The 18569-nt window shown below is 33.2% G+C and overlaps 2 long non-coding RNA genes across 2 annotated transcripts; both read right to left on the reverse strand.

The window, feature by feature from the left end:
• Nucleotides 1–9167: 9167 nt before the first annotated feature.
• Nucleotides 9168–9646, reverse strand: LOC133790503 (uncharacterized). Its single transcript, XR_009874067.1, has 3 exons — nt 9564–9646; nt 9348–9390; nt 9168–9209 (listed from the first exon to the last, which is right to left on the reverse strand). It is a non-coding gene; the product is annotated as an uncharacterized LOC133790503 (long non-coding RNA).
• A 2948-nt stretch (nt 9647–12594) lies between these two features.
• Nucleotides 12595–12948, reverse strand: LOC133791040 (uncharacterized). The gene is made up of 2 exons (XR_009874166.1): nt 12844–12948; nt 12595–12731 (listed from the first exon to the last, which is right to left on the reverse strand). It is a non-coding gene; the product is annotated as an uncharacterized LOC133791040 (long non-coding RNA).
• Nucleotides 12949–18569: the final 5621 nt, after the last annotated feature.

The raw sequence follows: 18569 nt of genomic DNA on the forward strand, positions 1-18569 counted from the left end.
TGCTCTTGAAATCAGATATTCAGGCTATTCCTACTTATGCCATGAACATATTCAAGTTGTCAGTATCTCTAATTCATGAAATCCATAGGTTGTGTGCTCGTTTCTGGTGGGGTGGTGATGATAAGAAAAAGAAAATGCACTAGTGTACTTGGGAGACCTTATGTTGGCACAAGTCTAATGGGGGTTTGGATTTTTGAACCTTTTTCTCTTTAACGAGGCTCTCCTTGCGAAATAAGCTGTTCGCATTTACAATTCTCCCTATTCCTTGGTGGCCAAAGTCGTGAAAGGGTTTTATTTTCCTGCCTCCTCCTTCATGACTACTAGATGTACTCAAAGAGCTTCGTACCTATGGCAGAGCATTCTGTGGTGAAGAGAGCTATTTGAAAAGGGGACCACATGGATTGTGAACGATGGGAAATATGTTAATATTTCAATGGACTGTTGGATTCCCAAGAAAGGCGGTGGGCGATCTTATTCCTTCTCCGGGGCTCCAAATCTTTGCCAAGTTAGCTCTCAGAAATTCCCCTCTGGTGAGTGGAATGTGGATCTCATCTGTCAATCATTTGGCTTTGAGGAAACACCTGCCATTCTCTCTATCCATATCCCCTTGACACAGGGACCTAATAGACTTGTTTTGCACCATGATGATTATGGAATTTATTCTATCAAAAGCGGCTATTGGTTTGCAGTCTGAGAGATGGGTTTTGGTCAAGCCTCCTCGTCGTTTGGTTAATCATAGTGGTGGTGGTATTTATGGTCCTTATGTATCCCTCCCAAGGTGAAAATCTTTGCATGGAAGGCCTCACTTAATTTTATTCCTACTACATCTAATCTCGCCAGACATGGGATTCAATCTGAGATCATTTTCCCAATCTGTCACAAAGCTCCTGAGACCACCATGCATGCCTTTTGGAGGTGTTCGGCATTGAAGTCAATTAGAGCGGAGTGGCCAACTAAAGGTTTGGATAATCTTAAAGATTTCCATGATTTGTATGTTTTTATCCTGTATTGTATGAGCTCAATATCTAAAAAGGAAATGGAACAACTCCTAACTTTGTGGTGGCGAGTATGTTATAGGCGAAACAAGTTCATTCATGATTTACTTTGGATTAAGGTTGAGCTTGTCCTAAATTGGTCAATTGACTATCTGAGCAGATTTCAAATGGCCCATATTTTGACCAATAACGTGAACACCACTAATAGTATTCCTGATCAGGTTGAGACTCAAGCTAGTCATATGGATGAGGACACTGTTTGTTTATTTGTTGATGCTGGAGTTGATGAAGAGCAAATGAAGGTGGGATTGGGAGTTGTTTTGTATGATAAGAATGAAAGGGTGCTAGCATCCTCGACCTCACCTTTGTCCTCCACCATGAAACCACATTTGGCTAAGGCGTATGCTATGCTTCAGGGCCTCTCTTTATGCCTCCGCCTGGGTTACTCTAAGGTAGTTTTTAGATCGGACTGCCTTAGGGTGTGCCAGGAAATTTGTAATAAAGCTGATTGTGTCTCAGAGTTTGGTATGATTCTTCAAGACATCATTTCATTGAGTGGTAAATTGGTTTCTTTTTCTATTAGACATTGTAACATAACTCATAACAGTGTCTCTCACTCTTTAGCAAAACTGGCCCTGTCCATGGAAGAAACCAAAGTTTGGTGGCCTGGTTTACCAATTTGCCTTTGGCTAGATATGTAGACCATTATATGTATGTCTCTTTGGCATGTTTGCCTTAATGAAACCATTCATTTCTTTCAAAAAAAAAATGTACAAAATAAAATTAAAAATATTTAAAAAATTACTAATATTCTACAAATTCACATAAAAAAATGTGTAAAATAAATTAAAAATTATATAAAATTAATAAAAAAATTAAAACGGGGTCCCGTCGGGGTGAGGAGTATTATTTCGGTCTCCGCCTCATTTAACATTCAGGGTTTGAAAGTGACCTCCATCCTCACCCCATTAGGAGCGCGTACCCATGGAAGAAAAATTCATCCCTAAGAACACATGATAGATTATGTTGTAAATAATTGAATTCATTATCTATTATAAAGTACATGATTAATAGCTAATTAAAAAATAGCAGGTGGAAAGATAAATAACAAGTATATAATATCTTGAAATAAGAGATTTTATTGAGATGAAATAGAATACTAAGAATGATCATAAAATACTTAGGATACCCATGACATTTAAACAAAAGAAGCTAAGGAAACTACAATGAATAATAATAATAATTATCACAATAAGTATAGAACGTAAGAATTATAATGAACAAAAAATAAATACAAAACTTACTTGTGAAGTGCAATTCTTGCTATTAGTAGATCCTTTAACGTTTACATATTGTCCTTAAAATTTAAATAATTTAAATAATTAATACCTGGAATAGCATTTTTTAGTAAAATAACCTTGAATAATAATAATAATAATACCATAATCTTTAACTTACAAACTTAACTAATTGTTGGATATTTTGTAGTATGTGTTTCTAGTAATAACTAAATAGAAATATTAGTAGTAAAAAAAATATGAGTGTTATTATTTGGCACATTAATGTGTCTAACACCACATGAGGTGGCACCAGATGATTGGTTAACGATATCATATAATATTTATTAAATTCAAATAAGTGAGACTTAATATTAGATTGTACGGTATGTCACCTCCTTGTGGTGTTGGACACTAGTGATGCCTTTAGCAATTCTAAAACAATATTACTACTTTTGTTTAAATATCACCGTCAACTAACTGTATCAATTTATTGTTTTTAAAAAAAAACAAATAAAAAGAAGTTATATTCATTTATTGGCAAATTTTTTGGATGGGTGGTTATTCTAATTAGGGATGTAAGATTTTCTCGCAAGGATCACTCATAATGGGGTAAGGATTCTCTCCATAAATGAAAAATGAAGTGAGAATGGGAACAAAAAGAGGGTGGGGACGGCGACGGCGACAAGGATGGGGATGTCACTCCTTGCTTCAATAATTTATTTTATAATATTTTCTAAATTTTTTTTACATGCTTCTTTGTGTGTTTTTTTTAGTATATTAATAACTTTTTTTTTAAAATAATAACTTTTTAAGATTGTTTAATTTTATTTTTAATAATATTTAGTTTGAATTATTAACATAGTTTAATTTTTATGCAATCCACATTTAAAAAAATAAAATAAAATAAAATGGGTTTGTGTGGGACTCCCCCATCTGGCTCTCAACAAGGAATATCTAGGGATGGGGGCGGGGAAGCATTCAATTCCTTGCTTAATTTACATCCCTTAATCCTACGTATTTTTACATATATATTTATGGTCTCTTTATTTGTTTGAACCATGTATTTTGACAAATTACTTTTTAGGCCTTATATTTTATAAAATGGTTCAAATAGACCCTGTTTACCTGAAAAACGGCTGCTGATGACGTGGTAAGGATTTCTTGCATATGGTTGACACGTGGCGGAAGTGCTGTTCGACTATCGACTAGAGTCACATTGCTTCACCGGGCTTAACTATTAGACACTACAAGAAAAAATGCTTTTAATAACACGGAAAATGTGTTATCAAAACATACGATAATACTTTCTGATGTGTTAAGACCGACTATGTTATCGTAGGTCAGGGTACTTTACATAACACTTTATCAGTGTTATACAGATGTGTTATTGTACTATCAACGATAACACAATTTCTGTGTTATTTTAATATATAGATAAGTGTTTAATTATGTTATTTATAGTCGATTAGTATAACACTTTTTTTGTGTTATACTACACTTTAGTATAACACATTATTTGTGTTATACTACACTTTAGTATAACACTTGTGTTATATTAGCTTAGAGAAACATAATATTTTTTTACTTACACAAAACTAGGAAAACAAATATGAAAGTTGAAGCCAAATAAGGTAACATAAATAGATTTTTATTAATTACTCAAATGTAATTACAATATTTAGTCTACTAGTCTAGGATTAAGAAATCATATTACAACATAATTTATGCCAAATTCAGATTCCTTTATCACTAAATACAAAACAAGAAATGTATACAAAAATTAGAGAAATACATTATTCCATTCTAAAGGCCTCAACTACAAATGTTGTCAAGAATTGCTCCAAAGAAATCATCTCGATATACCTGCACATTGTAAAAAAAAAGTCCTTTTATTATTAAGAACATAAGACTTAAGCTAGTTTCCACCTATAAGCATATAAAGTTTAAATTAAATTTGTAATAACTCCAAAACTTGACGAAATAGCAGGGTATAGCAAGATGTACTACCATGCAAAACGACTGAAGCGACAAAACATGCAACTTAAAACAATAAGCTAAGAGATGAACGAAGAAAAAATTCCACTGCCAAATAGAGTACTCTATCAATACCTAAAACTTAATGAAAATGAAAGAAACATTCAGCAACATAATTCTAAAGCACAACATAAGACTTTCTTCTTTATACCTTGACAAAGGCTGATGAAAGTCATCTTTTTGTTGGTAGTTCGTCTTCTAACATGGTCATATCAGCCTATTAAGAAAGAAAAATCTAAGCATATGAATTTCCCACAAAACAAACAGTTAAATTCAGAAATGAAAGTGAATGAGAAAATCAGAGAGGATAGAGAATGAATGAACTGAACTTTATTGAAATATATTGAAGTGTTAAATAGAAAAAGAGAATACATCACTTATAATGAGCTAAAAATTAGAGTAAGATTAACAGATTCATAGAAAACCATAACAGATCTAGCAACTACCACTTAATAGATAAATTTTGTAGTAATAAAAGTACTACAATCTTTCCATTAATCATTTATAGTGTGCACAAGGGAAACAAAAAGCCCACCTGTTCAGATGATGTTAGAATGCCATGTATAAAGCCCTGAAAGCATTGCTTGTCTCAACAATAAGGGCAGGCCATACATTCATAGCACTACACCAGTTCCTAATAGTCCAAACTAAAGAATTCAAAGTCTGTCACAAGTATCTATTATCGACAAAAAAAAATCCAATTTAAATTCAGTAGTTATCAAATGTTTTCACTGCCATAATCATAGCTGCCACTAAAGCAGAAGATCATATTGACACAAGTAAGTTCATACAACAGAGTCGAAGCTTAGTCATCACTAGGATTACCTTGTTTTCTTGTGCACCTCTTGTATTTACTATATAAATGCATTATAATCACTTTGTCATCACTAGGATTACAATAACCACTGTCAAACATACTTAATAAATTAAACATGTTTACAATTAAAGTGTAAATAAAAGCTGCTCAAACGAATGGTTTCTCTTCAATGATTTTAATTGCTAGTGCAGAATCCTTGGGTTAAAGTTTCTGAACAGCAAGCCTAAAATGAATAAACTACTTAAGTTGCACTAGACAAAACATGAATGAAGAAACCTAACCTTAACAGAGCATTGTTTATCAAAGATAGTTAGAGCACATGTTTAGACTCTTCATAAGAAATATCATCAAAGAATTTCATTAAGTAACAAGGCACCAGCCAAATTGAAATCAGATTTAAACAACTATTTACTAGTAATACTTAAATTAATAAGATGCTCTGAGACTTGAGTACTCATGTAATGCCCCGAATTCTCCGATGTGGTTTAATGGCGGGATTAGTAGGGCGGGAGGACCATACTTGTTTAATTAAGCCATTAAATGATAGTATGCATGTATATGTGAATTATATTATAATATGGTGTTAAATGCATGCATGTGGGTCCACATGTTTAATTACAGGGGTGTGATGGTAATTTGGCCCGTTGAGGGTAAAATTGTATAATTGTATGCATGTCAATGATATGTGTTGAGACCACATTATAATGTGGGTTTGTTCGAGCTTTTCGGCATGAGACGACCATGGTATGTTAATTAGCGGTCTGGTCATAACAGGTTTAAGTTCGAGGCTCGGGAGGAGTCTCAGGGTGATTTTAATGATTAGAGCATTACCAGGCATTAGAGTGTAACGGGATATGAATTGTTGGTGTTTGGGGTTGTTGAAAATAGCGGGAATTGGAGAGCGTTAATTATGATTAACGAGATAGGTTGGAAATGACAAATACACCCTTGGGAGCCTTTAGAAACCCTTCAATGACCTAGGGGTATAATGGTATTTTTACCCCTAGGATAGATATAAACTCCTTTATGCTGTAAGTTGATGAGAGAAACAGAGCAAGTTCTTGAGCTTCCCGTACCTTCTCCTTCTTCCATTTTCTTTGTGAGTTTTGGTGATTTTTTTGAGGATTCAAGCTTGGGAAATAAACCTTGGGAGTTTGGGAGAGTGTTCCACCATTGAAGAGCATCACAATCTGAGTTTGAGGTAAGATTCCAGCCATTAGTTTACTGGTATACTCTGTTTTGGTGTTAGTTTTCAGCTTGTGTTTTTATGGTGGATTGTTGGAATTGATGGAAGTTTTGATTGGGGTTTATCTTGGGTTTTGCTAAGGGAGTGATATAGATCAAGTTTAGGGGTTTTATTGGAGGTTTGAGTGGTGTTTAAACTTGGTTTGAAGGGTTGGTTCCAAGAGAAATCGTAAGGGAAGAAAAACAGGGGGTTTTGGCTGAACTGGAGGTTGGGCCGCGGCCCTTGGAGGATGCTGAGTTTGGGCGCCTCTGTTTGAGGGGCGGGCCACGGCATGGACAAGGAGGGCCGCGGCCCTTAGTGGCTTTTTGGCCAGAAATGGCTTTTTGGCTCGGGGATGCAAACCTTAGGCCTTGGGGTCGATCCTACTACCCGGTTTAGTAGTGTTTGACGTCTCGGAGGCTAGGTTTTGGTTTGAGAACCTTTTAATATTCGTTTTATTAATGGAATCCCATAATTGGTTGTGACCAGGTAACCACTAAAGGATCAAAAGGTTGATCGTTCTCAAGGGTTGTTCTTACTATTAATTCTCGCTCGAACAGGAGGTAAGAAAACTGCACCCTGTGTATATATGACATGTGTGATTATTATTAAGGCATGTTGGTTGATAAATATGGACATGGATTGCCTATTGAATACTAGTGAATGTTGAATACTTGTATATGTACTGACTAGTCAGGGACACTGACCTAAAGAGTAAGAAATTGCACATCGTCATGAATGTCGAGCCAAATGAAGATTAGATCTAATCGATATCAGCAAGAATGACTCATATGGGGTATTAACGTTGGACCGACCCTAAGGTCGATGAACTTATAAGCGCTTGTCTAGTTTAAGACCAGTTATTCAAAGCCAGGGCATAGGGTCCCGGTGGCTGTTTGTCACATGGCTAGGGAACGTTGTTCCAAGGTTATGACTCTATGGTCATGAGGAAGGTTATGTTGGTGACTATTCACCATACACCTATCCTGTTCAAACTTATGAAAGGTTCTCTTATCAGTTAAGCCTGGTGATCCTGTCGTCACATGGCTAAAGGGTGCTGACCCCATATTAGTGACTTTTGCAACTGTCACCTATTTGTGTTGGACTGTTGGTCCTGAATGATTATTACAATCATTGTTGATATTATATCATGTTTTATTATGCTTTTCTTGCTGGGCCTTGGCTCATGGGTGCTATGTGGTACAGGTAAAGGGAAAAAAAAGCTCACCCAGCCTTGAGTGGATAGCTTAGGTGGTGATGTGTACATATGCGGCCGCTTGACCACCACGGCCAAGGCGTTCTCAGAGGAACTAGGGGGTTTACCCTATTTTTGCCGCTTAGGTCAGTGGGATTGTAAATTTAAAACAGTAATGACCATTTTGTATTGAGAACAACTTGTAAATGTTTTGATTAGCTCTGCAGAGCAGTTTGTAATGAAAATATCCATTTCCTTTTTATTAGTTTTATTCCTTAACCTGTTAATTATACTTAGAGCACGTCTTTGACCAAAGGACTCGGGTAGCGGGTCAAATTTCCGGTCCACCGTTCACCGTAACTGTTCTGGGGTAACCAGGGCGTTACAACTCAGCTCATAGATATTTAATTAGTGGATATGCCATTAGCCAAGTTGTTGAACCATAACAAGTAAAAACATAGTCTAGTTGATTAAATGCAAAACTTTTCTCTAAACCAAACTATTGGTCAACATAGATTTGTGGAATTAATTTCTCATTTATGAACCAATGACTGGAGTAAAACTAGAATTCATGTAAATAACAATGGTAAGGGCATATAACAGTGGTAAGTCCAATTTATAGATTTATTGGATTTGGACTATATATACAATGACAAGGGGAGAATTCAAACAAATAATTGGCAATTGGTATAGAAAATTGCTTTAAGCAAACGAAAAAAAATAATAAGCAAAAAATGACAAGATTCCACTAATTATGATGGAGCATAGGCCAATGACAGCAACAACATAACCAAATGCAAACATGTAATCCAAATGATTTTACTTCCAACACAATTATAACAAAAAATAATAACCCATGAATCCATATGGAAAACTAAGATAAATACTTATCTGTTTGTATTATTATTTTAAGGTCTTCATGAAGTGAACAAGGATAAATGAAGAAACTGATTAAAATGATGACCACTAGTCAAAACTATGTGATGCATGTGTGTGTGTGTGTATACTATCACATCGAATATAAAAGATGGAAAATGAAGCATTTTCAAATATTAACGAAAGAACTAGTCCTTGGTCCCAAAAATCTATCAGCAACTGTAAATTCCATCAAAAAATAAAACCAAGCAAAATCTGATAGTTACACAATGCACCCATCAGAAACTGATCACAAATTTGAAAGAAATAAAAACTAATAATGAGATAAGCACAAATCCAAACGCTTGAAGAAAGCCTAAAGGATTGACATGGTCGTCTTAAGCATGGAAATATATACATTTATACAAAGTACATAAAATATAATATAGTCCCATAGCATGCTAATCATGCACAGTACACTACAGTATCACTAATCATGCTAATCAGAAAGTACTGCCATTTCTAACTATAAAAATCAGTATCACTAATCATGCTAATCTAGTGAGATCGAACAACTATATAAAATAATACTATAAAAATCCCCACAATGCCAGACTATCCTTTACAACTTAATATTAAGATCCTGTAAACTAAAACAGAAAAGAAGTTATTTACAGCTCTAAACTAAAACAGAAAAGAATTAGCTATTGCTTTCAAACTTTTATAAAAAATGTGATTAACTTACATAGGATCCTGTAGATAGTTACCTCTCTAAAAGTTTCATTGTAGCTGCCTCATCCAACACATCCTTGCATTCACATAGAAAAGCACAAAACTCTTTTATTATTGATCGGTACTTTGAACTATGCATGAGAAATTTCCCCAAAAACAAAGGCCAAGTTTCTGGGATCAAATTCATAGAAATCAGAAGTTTCGAGAACTTTACCTAAATTTGACCTCAGATTTTCTGACTCCTAATTGCCAGCTCTCTTCTTAAGTTTTGGCAAAAATAATTATGTAACTTAAAAACTGAACATCAATTGTTGTTTCATGTAAACACAAGTTATCAAGCTAAAAATCAACACGAGAACAAATGAGCAACAAATTGATCATGTACAAACAGATATGAATCAAATTTATTTTTAAGTTATACACCACATACCAAAATCTGTGAATCTCCTCTTGCAAAGGTGAAGAAACTCAGCGTATTTCTGAGCTCCCTCGTTTGTCTTGTCAAGCTGCAAGTCCAAAGGTCGCCTCGTCATGATCCCTGCAAATTTTCCAATCCAAATTCCATTATATATCCTTGCTAAAACAAAATAGTAAATAAGAAGAAAAAAGATACAAGAAAATTAAATGATAAAAATAGTAAATAAGAAAAAAACATGTTACATGTCTTGAGACATAAAAGAATTTGCATAGGCCCTTCAAACTAATGTAAATGAAAGCAAATTATTATTATTTTTATATAAAAAAAAATGAAGAAACAGAAGACAAACCCAGTATCATAATCAATTTATTATCCAACTATTCAAATTTTCTCTCCATCAACATGGCAACATAAAATCTTTTTCCAAAAATCGGTGCCAGGCCGCTGAAAACCAAAAATTTATATGAATCCTTCTGCTAACTAGCTCTTTCAGTACAAAACAAAAATATGTTTAAAACGAAAAGATTCATGACATATAGTGATGTAGTAAAGAAACAAAGATGAAAACATTTTAAAAAAATGTAATCCCATTCAGGCCACCCCAACCCCAGGAAGAAAAAGTTAAAACACATACATCCAAATAATTCAAAACATAAATATATAAATGAATAAGAAAAGCCCATTTGATAATCATTTGCCCTGATACATAATGAACAGAAAGAAACCAATAAAAGACATTACCCAAAGAAATAGAATTCATGAAAATTTCTACTCATTTCTAATCTTATAAAATACAATAATAGAAGAAAAAAGAAAAAAAAAAGGGAACATATACCATATAAATATATATATATTTATATAGATAGAGAAAGGGTGAGATTAGACTTGATCATCAGCTCAATGAAGTGACTAAATATTAGTAAGAAAAGCATTTGCCCAATTTAAAAAGGCTGAGAAAAAATAAAAGCAAAACTTAGACTTAGTCCCAGTATCATCTGCAAGAACAAGTCCAAAACCAGAGTACATAAATAACTGATTGATTTCTCCAACTTCATGCGCTAAAATTTCTCCCAAAAATAAACATCAGGACATAAAAATACATTAAACATTGAAGTATTCAGTATTGAAAGCTTTGCGATTATTATTCAATATACAATACTAATGTAATGACCCACTACTCTAGACTTTTGGACCATTAACGAAACTATACATACAAATCTTTAATAAACTTACATTTGCGAAAATACCATAACTTTATTAGAAAAACTTGTAGAAATAAGAGTTACTTACATAAAATATCAAGAAGGATATGGGATCCCATTGTCTTTAAAACAAAACATAATTTAAAGTAAAAAGGAGTTACATAGAAAATGCGGAAAAATACATGAAAAACCATAAAAAAGGTAAAACAAGACTACATCCTCGAAAATCGAACTCTCGACTCCTTGACTCCATTCACCATCGATACACATTCTCCCAAGCATCCATGAATCTTACCGCCACTATAGCTATTTTCCTGCACATATAAACAAAAAGGAATGAGCCTAATGCCCAGCAAGGAAAAATCTAACACATAGTTGATATACATAATTTCATAAGAAACATAAAAACTTAACATAACACTTTACACATACTATAATGGTCATTATTACTTGGGGTCCCATAGACTAATCAAGTCATATGCCCATTAGATTAGTGGGGTCCTACTAGCTAAGTAGGTCATATGCCCATAATCTATTTGGGGTCTTGTTAGTCATATGGGTCATATGCCCAAGCCTACAACATACACATTTCATAACATAAGATAACATAAGCATATAACATATAGATTCTATCCTATTTTCCTTACCAAAGTTACCGGGATGTGAGGACAGAGTTGAGACTTTTGGAACACTCCTAAAACCATATGTAACAGGGTGAGTAGATTTGAAGAAAAATAAGTGAAAGGAATGGAAGGACTAAACCTTTGAGAAACATACTTACCAAAACCTTCTTGCTTAAGAACTTAGATTTCCTAACCAAAATAAAGATTAAGGTTAGAGGCTGAGTAGAAGACTATGAGAACTTAAAAGAAAAGTACATAATTGAACTAGAGTTTTGGATTACCTTGAAGACTTGTAAGACCAATCTACACCTCAAACTAAAATACTATAAAACCTTACTTCCCCAAGTGTTTGATAAGCTTATGATGATCAAACTTATGATTCCCCAACCCAGGTGTTTACACTCTCACACTCACCTAGCACTTGCAGCCTCTGAACTTAGAGCAAAAGATGAATAATGGCTTGGTACTAGGTCCTATTTATAGAGTTTAGGAATGAAAGGATCTTAATTTTACTTGAATAAAAATAATAGCTTTTAGGTGAAAATAATTTGAATAATCGTTCAGCAGAGGCTGAAGACTCGTTCAAAAAGATGCTGGACTTATCAAGAGGTTGAATGGCTGAATGGAAAACAAATTCAAAATGTTTCAAAATATGCTGAAGGAGGCGATATATCGCCTGGGCCAGTATGCCCGAGGCAGTCGTGCATCATCTCGTGTTTTCCGTATCTACGTGCTGCGATATATCGCCCCCTATAGCTGCGATATATCGGCACACGCTAATTATTTAAACACGAAATTACGCATTTTTAGCTAAGTTTGAATGGAGTAAACAGCCTTGACTAAGCCCTTAAACATATTCAGAGCTGCTGACTGACCTTAGAGCATTCAAACTTTACCCTTATTAAATTAAATCCTCAAAATACTTAATCCTTAATCATCCATACATAACATGTGCTTAAAATTCTATTGGTTCTTATCTAAACCTTATAGCATAATAAATATTATCCTTAATATCAGTCATACTAATCAAACCTTAGGTTAAAATTAATATTTTTAAACTATAGGTTAAACTTAGAAAATCTATAAGTACTACTATGAGTGTCCAAATAATTCCCGGTCTGAACCAAAAATCCACAGTCATAAAGATAATGCTATAAATACTATAATACTACTATCTAACTAGCTAAGTAAAGTTCTTGGACTCTACAACTAACTTGAGAATCATGCTGGTTATAGCCACTGAACTGGGGAGCAAATCGAGCTAATTTTCCCTTGAAAACACGTGGTGCAATTGTAGTTCGCCCTGAGGACCATAATTTCCTCAACAGCTCACCAAAGGCGATTGCAAGCTCACCCTGCACAGCTATTATATATTTTAGAAATTGTATAAGCACCAGACCTACTTAAAATTCAAGTTATCCCCATAAAAAAAAATAGAAAGAAGATAAAAAAAAAACTAAAACCTACATGCATTCCCAAAGGATTTTCAGTATTGATCTCATCTTTGTAATCTTGCAAGAAATACTCAACAAGAGGAGGCGTGTGAACTAAACATTGCAGGGCACTGTTCATGTAACGTCCCTAATGTAGGGTACGTCCGCCACATACTCGTAATTCTAGAGTTTACGAGTATGTAAGGCACTTGACCAAATGAATTTAAATAAAATGATACAAAGAAATACAGAAAAATTTAAAACTTTTATATAAACTTATTAGTATAAATTATTACACGTATGAATACTTTAAATTTAATGTAGCCATATGAAAACTCTAAACCACTATTGCATTGCTACTGAGTCCGTGCTCCACAAGTTGCTCAACAGCTAAAGCCACACCTGGAAAAATGTTGGAAAATAACATAATGAGCTAACGCTCAGTAAGCAAATCTCATGCATACACATACACATGAATGTCGTGAGTTTGAAGTGCCCATATACTAATATGCTGACTTATATACTTATGCATTTCGTTTATTGCTCATGCACTTTCAAACTTTACTTTTATGATCTTTCTTTTAGTTTCACTTTTTTTTTATGGGCCCAATATCACTTGTGCACACTGTTTGATTCGGCCAATGCCTGCAGGGCTTGTTACACATATCATATAGAATCCCATGGGTTCTCCTCCGGCTAGCCATTATCACAGCTAGGCTCATCATAACACTCATTTCATCGTTGCCATAGCTGCCATACTTATTACACATATGGAGGAAAAAGACTGAAACATGGCAAGCATGTCTGAATGGTCAACTCTGACCTAGCCCATACTAGTGGGTAGCCACTATTAGTCTTATAGACCTCCGTCTTCTTTGCTGAACTTACTTAATTGCTTCATCAAAACAGTGGCACCCTTTTTAAACATATTATTATCACTTTGCTTAAGTCTTGTGTCATTAAAATGTTTAATTTTACATAAGACTTTTCAAGGCATTTCATAACTTTTCTCATATTCATATGCATGGTCTTATATCACATAATAATGTATCACATAACTGTACATGCCATGCATACATGCTGATGCTGAAATGCCAATGTTCATGTTCATGATTCATGTTGATGATATTCAATCAAGGCATTGTATCACATATCATATAACTCAAAACATCTTTAGTAATAATACATGAAGCTTTGGGTTGGTGGCGTTGTTATACCTTAACGTAGAGCTATGGCTCAGGTCTAAGGTTTCCAGCCTAAAAACTTAAACGCTTCATATATCATAACATATAACAAAATCATGAACATAACAGTAATCCACATATTCATCAATATAAGAACACATACTTGCACATAATTCATATCAATCTTAACCAAGTAAGACATCTTTCACATATCACGAAATTCACCAATTTCATATCACACAACACTATCATGATATTCCTATAACCATTCTTCACATACTTATCATATGCATCATCATCATCCCATACTTAACTCATCAGATATACACAATCAATGTAGTCATGCATCTTACACTTAAGCACAAAAGGTGAGATTCACTTACCTTAGGTCCTTGGCTTATTTTAAAAGTGCTCACCAAGAGTCAATCAATCAAATCCATACAAATCCTATTCAAGGCACATCATTTATTAAATTCTATCAAAATCATAAATATACACTATTGATAGTGTATATTAACAATACCAGAAACTATATAAATGATAATAATAATTATTATCAACGTAATGCAAATAACTCTTCATATAAAACCATGCTTTAAACCTTGCTCATAAGATAATGTACTCTTATGATAATAATAACAATAATAATAATTATCGTCTATAAATAAACTTACTTCAATATTAATAACAAAAATACTTCAATAATAATACATATATGAATGTATATATTCAAATAGTCATTTTATAAAAGAAATCATATTTTTAACATAAAGTTGTAATAATCGATATAATGATAATAATATAAATATAAATATTTATATTATGATTAATTAGTCCTAATATCAATTCCAGTGATATAATAAATATACTTTATCCAAAATTCACTGGTCTTACAAATATCAATAACTGTAAGAAACTAATATTGATATTATTTTAATATTCAAATATTAACAAAATATTAATATATAAGAATAATTGTTAAATAATAGGTTTTTTTTTTATATATATATATATATGAAACTATATTCTTGATTTACTTAACAAAATAATAACAATAATAATTAAAATTATTTAATCATAATAATTTCCATATTAATATAAAATCAATTAAATATGTATTTTTATACTTTATTTAATATCTAATATTTTCTAGAAAATTGAACAGCACAACGGCTATAAAATGGACAAACCCAAAATCAAAACCTGTATCAGAAATATATATAATCCCAGACAGCCAATATAATTAAAGAAAAATATTCCATATATCAATAATATATAATTATATACTATAAATACACATAATAACAATTACTCTAATCAATCACAATTAAATCATAATATATAGGTCAAAGAAATTATACCACAATGATCGGGTTCCACAACAAGTCAAACAGTGATTTTCTGAAACTCAAAACGTACTTCGAAACCTCGAACACTAAGTTTCGACCGTCGGTCTACGGTGGATCGCGGTAGCTCGTGGTGGGCCTACCACCCAACTATGGTAGATGTAGGAACAAGTTATTGGGTTTTGAAGCCCATAACACGAGGAACACGATGGTGGTGACGGATCGGCAAACGGATGCCCGAGGTGGCCGAATCGCAACTTTGAAGTCGCGGGGTGGCCGAACTTAAATCGACCAGTTGAGGTGTTTAATCGGAGAGTGAGCTCTAGATTCCCGCGTGGTCGATAGTTCGTAGGCCTCTGAATCCAACGGTCCGGCGCGTGGCTATAATTGGTGGCCGGAAAGTACTCCTGCATCGTCGGCAACAGTAGCACACAGAGGAGAAAGAGAGAGAAAGAAATAGGAAGAGAAGGAGAGAGAAGGAGAAGAAAAAAAAATTATGAGGAGAGAGAGAGAGGGGCTCGGTTAAAAGGTTGAAGTCTTTTTTTTTATTTTTTTTATTTGAAATTACACTTGGACCCAAAATATTAAAATTCTTTTCAAATAAGCCCTTTAGCAAAACTTTCTTAATTTTTTATAAAAATCCCCAATTAAAATTATATGACATTTGGGTCCAATACTTGACTACTCAAGTTTCTCTCTCTTTAATCTCATTAAAAACATAAAAACATATTTTAAACACTATTTTTCCATTACTATTTCTTAAATTTGTAAACTTGTACATTTTATGTATTGATACTATGATTTATAATAAAGAAATGTATTATGAAAATGTGGGATATTACAGTTCATAAAGCAAGTATTTCCCAGATTCTGCAATCCTGCCAAACCTCCCCTTTCTCCTTTTGTTGACTTGTAAACATCATATCCATCATCAATATCTGAGAATGACGAACTTACAACATTTCCTTGATATAAATTAGAACTATTTCCAGTTGAATGGCCATCTGGTTCAAGAGGCCTTGTATTTCTAGGAACAATACCCGGATCTCTGCTAGATGTTAGGAAGAGAAATGTCAAGTTCTGCAGATTTGTCCATTTGTTAAATTATGTCAAAGTAAACAATATAAACAAACACAAAGAGCTCCATGTACTCTCTCACAATTAGGTTCATTCTAAGAAAAAGACACACATAAAGCAACTTATTACAGAAACTTATCCCAAGTTTATTACATTCAGAAGAAAATGAATCATAATTAAGAGGAAATTACACTGGCCACTCTTATCATTGAGTCAATTTTCAAAAGCTAAACTTGCCTTACCTATGTCATAACACTTTTAAAAATTCCTAGTACTCCAATCCAATATACACCTACAACTCTGAAAAAGGTAAACTTAAGATCCTAGCAATTAAGTCCTATTATAGACTATTATTTGTCCATGTAAACTTAAGATGCTACTGGCTATTAAAAAAAATTACCAAATAGACTTCGGCCTATTAAGTAGAGTGAGTTAGTTCAAGATCGAAACTGGACCTATTGTGCCAAAAGAAATATGCTTAAAGTGATAATTCCTCTTGTATCAACTAAACTCCCTAAAGCATTCTAATACTTACCAAACATAATACTTTTTTTAAATCTATTAGATTTTAGTGCTGTTATTAACACAATAACAACTTAACTAAATCTTTGTTAAGACAAATATTAACATAACAAACCAACAAAATTATGGTTTGAAGGGCACCATCAAACCATTTTTTGAACCGAAAGATGCACATTTACACAATCTACCAGTTTGATGCAACTTATTTTACAATAACCACTGTCAAACATACTTAATAAATTAAACATGTTTACAATTAAAGTGTAAATAAAAGCTGCTCAAGCGAATGGTTTCTCTTCAATGATTTTAATTGCTAGTGCATGATCCTTAGGTTAAAGTTTCTGAACAACAAGCCTAAAATGAATAAACTGCTTAAGTTGCACAAGACAAAACATGAATGAAGAAACCTAACCTCAACAGAGCATTGTCTATCAAAGATAGTTAGAGCACATGTTTAGACTCTTCATAAGAAATATCATCAAAGAGTTCCATTAAGTAACAAGGCACCAGCCAAATTGAAATCAGATTTAAACAACTATTTACTAGTAATACTTAAATTAATAAGATGCTCTGAGAATTGAGTACTTAGCTCATAAATACCCTATCACATAAGCTAAATTGAAAAAAAGCTACAAAAATAATCAATTCACTCATTTATCTCATTGAAGCATTCCATCAAACAATTATTATGTATTATTTGAGAAAATCTTAGTAATACATTCAAACATACTTAAGTAGTAAGACAAACAAAACTTTCAGACAAATTGATACAAACATCAATTAACACAATTATACTCTATAGATACGAATTTATCCTAAATACAAACATTCACTCTTAATCATTCTTATTCCCAAACAGTCCAAATCTGAACAATACAAGCTAGTTTCAGTTAAAACTAAAATACCACCATGTTATGTTGATGGCCAAAAGCTTTAAACATAGGTTAGCTAAACCAACAATAAAAACAAAATGCACAACCAAGTTTCAGTTCAATCAAATAACACGTGAATAAGAAAAAGTACAAGCTTTTATTAGATCCAAACATGAGTGAAAAGTGAAAACAAAAATTGAAAATCAATGATACCTCAAGACAAGTCCCCAAACTCGTAATGATAGTATGCGAATTCCCCAAAAGTCCCAGATTTCAACTATTTATAATCAAAGTTAAAAAAACAGAAGGCACATTTATTTTCAAATAAAAATAGATCTGCATATTCAATCATATTTATAAAAGAAATAAAACTTACTTGATCGATGGTTTATTGACTTAATAAGGTGACCCATCTCAACTTTGTATCAAAAAACTAAGCATCTTTTCTACTTAAGTCATCTAGCTTACTATTTTTCTTCGAGACCCTGATCCTTTTCTTCTTGAAAATGATCTCATTTCCTTACCAGATAATTTCAGCAGGCCCTTCTTCGTATTCCCCTTAATCACTCTCATTACCCTCATGTGCAGTCTCAGCCTGCCATAAATTTAACAAAGCAAATATAATTTCCTTGCTAGAATTACATATTCTCTCTGCCAATCAGCAAAAACTCAAAACATTCTATAACAAGGCAAACAAAGTTCTTCTTTCCATATCAATATCTCAAACCTTTAGGTATATTATATTAATTTGGTTAGTTT

Source organism: Humulus lupulus, chromosome 1, assembly GCF_963169125.1.
Source record: "Humulus lupulus chromosome 1, drHumLupu1.1, whole genome shotgun sequence".
Lineage (NCBI taxonomy): Eukaryota > Viridiplantae > Streptophyta > Magnoliopsida > Rosales > Cannabaceae > Humulus > Humulus lupulus.